The sequence below is a fragment of the Pectinophora gossypiella genome, chromosome 17 (assembly GCF_024362695.1).
Source record: "Pectinophora gossypiella chromosome 17, ilPecGoss1.1, whole genome shotgun sequence".
Taxonomy (NCBI): domain Eukaryota; kingdom Metazoa; phylum Arthropoda; class Insecta; order Lepidoptera; family Gelechiidae; genus Pectinophora; species Pectinophora gossypiella.
The window spans coordinates 5,900,587-5,907,062 of record NC_065420.1 but is presented as its reverse complement, the minus strand read 5'-3'; the positions used below and the strand labels follow the sequence as shown (position 1 = coordinate 5,907,062).

At 37.3% G+C, this 6,476-nt stretch overlaps 1 protein-coding gene across 1 annotated transcript in view; it reads left to right on the top strand.

Moving 5' to 3' along the window:
• Nucleotides 1-328: 328 nt before the first annotated feature.
• The window catches only part of LOC126374302 (high affinity cAMP-specific and IBMX-insensitive 3',5'-cyclic phosphodiesterase 8), a 342,656-nt gene continuing 336,508 nt past the window's right edge, over nt 329-6,476 (top strand). The window contains exon 1 of the mRNA XM_050020843.1: nt 329-545. The gene's annotated coding sequence lies outside the window, so the exon portion shown is untranslated. The remainder of the gene's footprint in view (nt 546-6,476) is intronic.

The following is a 6,476-nucleotide window of genomic DNA, read 5'->3' as shown; positions in this document are numbered from 1 at the left end:
CTCCTTTCATAGGAAAATTCCTGAACCATCCAAGAGGAAATGGACCCGTCAGATCATTCATTTACCCCTCAATTAAGCACCATCTCAAATCGCCGGTTGTCAGGCACGCCATCTATAAATAACTTGAGTAACAACCGGTTACAATCACATTAGCGTTGATGTAAACACTGCGGGGACGTCATACGTTATCGTACAAGTCACGTATAACTAATATAACTGTAACTATATTAACATATTAATGAATAGTGTTGAAGTGAAGGAATTAAAGTGGTTAAGCAAACATTTTTCCCTAGGGCGGCGTTAGGGCGGGCGGGGAGTGGGGACTTTTGCTTTTCAGTTGTTCAGTCGCCATGCCAGCGCCGTGAGTGGCGCACGTGTCGTGCCGCGTACCCCCTGCTCTCGATAACCCCGACTGAAAAAACCTCTCCACCAAGCTTCAAGGGGCCACTAAGCCCTAAACTTAAAGAGTCAAGTGCTATGCTAATTTTCAAGTTGAAAAAATTGTGATTGTGTGCCCAGTGCAGTGTTGTGTTACAGATTATTTGGTAAGTTAAAGGTTTAAAGAACATTTTTGCAGACATTCTTGAGTTGCGAAGAATTTTCTGCGTTACAAATGTTGTCTAGACGTCGTAAATTATCTTTGTAGATTTCGCTGATTCTTGGTTTTGGCTTCAGAATTAATTGGTTCCGGAGAAGTTGAGGTTGTGCTCGAACTTTTTGCATTTTTTTCGTACTACCATCCTTGGGTTCTTTACACAAAGATACTGCTTACGTAGTATTGTTTTCGTGCAAAATACTATAACCTTCAGCCCGCGTGCTCTCGTATCGTTTGCTAAGATAAATCAAAGCTCTATTTTTATCGTCAATATCGAACAAGTAAGTAGGTTAGGAAATTAACTACACATTAAACAAACAAACGCCTGGTCTTTTACCATAATTACCGGCGGTTTCCTGTATAGACGAGAAAAATGTTTTAAAATCATCGGCGTGTCTCCGTAACCTTCGAATGTGGAGTATAAAAATATGCTAGCTAGTGTGAATATGTAGTTAGTGAGGTGAAGTCGTGGTGTGGTGCTAATCATTTGGTAGCGCAACGTTGACAGCGAGTGTGTTGACAATAAGCCGGCCTCGCTTCCTCGTACACATACATACATACATACACATAACACAGCTACATCATTACCTCCTTGTTAGTCTCGGCTATTTTCACTTTCGCCATCATTTAGCGTTCGACGTCTATTACTTTTTCTCAGTACATTCGTCTTCGTAATTAAATACTAGAGTATCTACCTATCTACTCTAAATTGATAAGAGTTTACACTATTAACGACCTGCTAATGGGATACCTTTCTAGATCTTAGCAATGCAAGATTGACGCACAATTTTAGGTTAAAAATGCCCAAGATTTTAATTAACGTGACTCTGAAAGGAGAACCAGAAATTATTTCTAAGAAAGTTAATTCCAAAAGAGATACTTTTTAGTATAAAAAAAATACTTTTACCTAAAGATTAGTATTCGGTGAAGCAACAGGTGAGATGATAAATAGGTTCAAAGACTTCACGAGTAAGGATCCCAAGTTATTCATGTTTCCTTTATTCAATCCTTTTATATTCATAATGAATGAAAAATGAACTTTGACGACTTAGTGGCAGAATACGGCGGGTAGGCGTCATAATTCTGAATATTTTTGGATTTATTTATGACAACATAAGCTCAACTCACCGATTTTCTGTTTATTTATTTCTTTGTTATAGTAAGAAGGAAGAGAAATGCGTTTATTTTGTCAATAATATCGGAAATGTCGCAAAAGTTGGATTTAAACTTTACTACCTATGACATCTGTGGAACTGTGGCTCACTCACTGGCATATTCATTGGCGAATCACAGTTTTCTGTATCGGTTTATGTTCATTAACGGAATCAAAAGGAGCGTTATCTGACAAAGTTTCGTTTTGGATACGTTTACACATACCTACTAATGTGTAGGTACCGTTCGGGCGTAGGTACTTATTATACTGACAAGGCGTGTATTAAATTTTTGTGGTTTTTAATCATGAAAAATATTACATATACTAAGTATAAGAAGAAACGATGTAGGTATACCTAAATGGTCTCAGCTAAAAGCATTCACAACTATTACTGTCATGACATTGGTTCAACATGCAAAGAATATCAAATATGAATTGCCAATGTTAAATATCACAGTCGGTCTTTTTTGCCAATAACCCGTTAGAATTAAGTTAACAGCATAGGTACGTCAAACACAACTTACATCAAAACAGGAAATCTACTTCGTCAAGGGATATTAAATTCTGTAGTTGCTTCAAGTTGGTAAATAAACTGAAAATTCATGATGAGTGTCGGTAGAAGTTTATGTTCAGGTGCTCTGGTCGGTTTGAGTTTGTTGGTTGGTGCACTTTTAAGAGGAATAGTCTAGTTTCCAACTAGTCAAATCAGTTACTTTTTACTAAACGTCAAAACACGAAATTACTATGGAATTTGTATGAAAAAGCACACTGTGACGTCATAGAAAAACGTGATAAAACGTCGGAGTTATTATTACGTTTTTCTTGATTTAAATTCACAAATAAGTTAAATAGAAAAAAGAAAATGTTTTTCGTTAGTTTTAGTTCTGTCTTTATTTAGTAATCAGAATTTCATAATTTATCTTGAACGTACATGACCCAAATGTAGAAACTACGGCTATCTTCTTCTCCTATCGTGTGGGTTGTGAGGTAGATTACCAACCTCATCAACCCTGGTTACTATTGAGCCGCCAAAGGCCCCTGACATGACTCATGTAACGACTACGTACTTACATCAGTAAGTAGTAACCGGGAACAACGGCTTAACGTGCCTTCCGAACACGGAAGGCACGCCACTTAGGCTATGAAACAGTTGAAGTCAAGGGATTAGCATCGGTTGGTTATATAAAATATATAAGAAATAGGTTATATTTAGAAAAGTCAGACAGGCAGTCGCTTCTGTTAAAAACCCGGACCTGTCAAATCGGAATAAATAATCTGTGAGAAACGGGATAATGCTAAGGGGATAGACTGGTAAACTGTCACCACGAATTTCATATCAATACCAAAAGTGGCTGCAAGTTGTCTACAAAACAATATTACACAGAAAAGTTGAGTCGAACTAGTGAAAATACGATAATCTTTAGCTAAATTTGCGTCTCACAAACAGATAGTTGTGTACACTTACGCAAGATAATGGAGGAGATAATTCACTTTTTGTTATTCCAACAAAAGATATTTCACTTCCCACCCATGTGCTAAATGGCAACAAATAACAGTAACGTTATAAATAATAGGTTTACCTACTTTCCTGTGATACCACATCCGCCGTAGACAAAGATGACGAAGGATATATTTAGGTCACACTCCATTAATATTATGTGGCAGTGAGTTTGTCACGTATACCACAAACCCAATAACCGCTAAGGTAAACGTGTTCTTGAGAGGAAACCGCGACTTGGCAAACGTGTCAAACGTAGTTTTGGGTGCCTTTAAGTCAGATAAAGCGAGGATCTCCGCAGAGTGGCTGATAGAGGGCAGCTTGATGAGGAAGCTTGATGAGGAACGAAATCAACTTCTCTTTTGGGCTATATTCTCCTATCTCCTCTTTCTTCTTCTTCTTCTTCTTTTGGACTATGAAAAGAAATAAAAATACAAGATTAAAAACCAAAATTGGCATCAATGTATGCCGTGGCAAACTTATGACAGATTGCCATATGACCACGGCTATTTCGTAAACACCACCACACTACACAACACACCACATTCGGAAGAATTTCAGAGAAATATTTTGTACCTTTATAATTGTAACTACTTACATTCAATTCCAGAGCCTATTTCGCGAGCATTGAGTTTACTTTTGCTTCTTTCAATACCGAATGTTTGGAGTAGTAAAGTCGAGCAACTTCATATAGTGACGTCAGCGGGGGTGAGAATATTCAAATTCTGAATTCTGCAAACGGAGGCTGGGCCCTTAATACTTTTTAGAGCAAATTTTTTCCGTAAGTAATCGGGTTTTAGTTTTTAAACTTATATTTTTATTTATATTTTGGGGTCTTCTTTATTATTAAAATACAGATTGGTACTAAAGTAGAAAATGTGGCTGCAAGTTGACGTCTGATGAGTTGTGGTTCTGTCTCCTCCGATAAGGATTGCTATGTTGGTATTCTTGACAAAATCGTGTGATCAATTAAACAATCAACTTCATTGGAAATAGGTACTTAATTATCGTTAGAGGTTAACGTTCACAGCTGATAACTAGTATTGGTTTACGAATTAGAATAGCTATTTATACTAAATATAATATTAACTTTGTATCTCTTTGTAATTTGAGTCTCTTTGAAACTAGAAATCCGGAATCGAACTTCGCACGCAGTATTCCTGGCACATGCATATTTTTCCTCGAATGGAATTCTTTGAAGGGCTCTCACCCGGTCAGGTAGTGATGAAATTTGCGAGGGATCGATAAAGACATAAGCCCTCGGTAGTACTCCCCAATTGTTAAGCCAAGTAAGAAGGCACGTGCAAAATGAGGCATATTTTTATTTTCCATCATTATAAAGTGTGAGCACAGTTCGCTTAACTATTATAGACGTCGGTACGCATCACCACCTATCACGTTGGTCTAACAGAGAGCTCGGTGAGGTGTGGGTATTTAGTTCATCTTACGAGATATAGGATCGTAAGCTTATGTTATAATTATTATCATTGATTTTTTTTTACATTTCCTGTGATTTGGTTTGGTATTGTTACTGTTTTTCGCGGCTTCTTCTTGTAACTAATTTATTTGTTTTCTTTTTAAAAAGAGCATAAGAAATCATTTGTACGTACCTACGTGTATCTACTGAGGTATTGATATGATAAAACCCCGGATGTTTACGCCATGTGGTGAGCATAATCATTTCATAACCTAACTAGGTTATTATGGTGGTCGTTACTATGTGTTATGAAATATTACACTATACAGTTACACAATAAGATTTTCTGTATCGTAGGTCTAGAGGAAAACAAATTTGAACATAAACATCTTCAGATGCACAACAAATACAGGGTGTTAGTGACATCGTAACGAAAACTTTGAGGGATTCTGAGTTAATATCAAGTGGAATTTTCCATCGCAAAAGTATGGAACGGAAAATAATTTAAAAAAACAACATTTTTCATGAATTTAAGACAGGAAATTTTACTTGATAAAAACTCAGAATCATGGTCTGCATCATCCCTTAAAGTTTCGTTACGATGTCACTAACACCCCGTAGAAAATTATGGATCTACCTACTCCACTCCAATCTCATCAGTCATCCCGTGATCAAGACACTTGCAACAGTGTCGAAATATCGGGAGTCTCATATCCCTGATTTAAACGCGATAAGAACCCGTTATTTTGTGTTTTAATTATGATAATAACCGCGTAAACCTAAAACAATGATAGAGTTAACATCTTACAATAAGTGTGTAGTAAGTCTTCGTTTTGTTTTAGCAGGGTATACCACTGCTATGGTCCTCACCAAATTAAACTTGCGTGACACTTGGATTTGTGTTAAGGTTATATTTATTTATAAATACATTAAATTGTTTATTGCTACTTAAACGGCTCAAATCGGAATGGAGAAAACGGACAAGGTAGCTGACCCCAGATAGTGTTTTGTTTATTGTATTTATATCTACGTATCTACCTACTTATTCTTTTTTACGTCAAGTAGATAATTTCTCTGAGAAAAACTTACATAATATAAACAACAGCCAATATACGTTCTACACCTGGGATAAAGCTGACTTCAAACTGACGTACATGAACTCACGTTTCTTCTTATATCGTGTGGGTTAAGAGGTGGATTACCAACCGCAGCAACCCTGCAAGGTTATTATTGAGCTTAAATTAACCACGTCCACGACCACGTACGATCAGTAAGAAGTAACCGGGATCAACGGCTTAACGTGCCTGCCGAAGCACGGATCATCTTACTTTTTGGACAATCAGGTGATCAGCCTGTAATGTCCTAACCAAACTAGGGATCACAAAGTGATTTTTGTGATATGTCCCCACCGGAATTCGAACCTGGGAGCTCCGGATCGTGAGCCCAACGCTCAACCTCTGGACCACGGAGGCCGTCCAGTGGTTGAGCGTTGGGAGGAGGAGGGAGTGAAAATGTTAATCGTTTATTAATAAGTATGTCGTTTGCATTCGCCTTTGGCGGCTCAATAATAACCCTGACACCAGGGTTGATGAGGTTGGTACTCCACCTCACAACCCACACGATAGAAGAAGAACATTTTCACTGTTAAACATAACACATTAGCAATTTACTTTGTACACGACATAATCCGGAACAAACCAACTTGTCATTGAAATTCATCTCGCCGACGGCATTCTATAAGCAAACGACCGTTTATCATGTAAATTTAAACTTATTTACAATTATTATTTATGTTAAGTATACATCTCATATT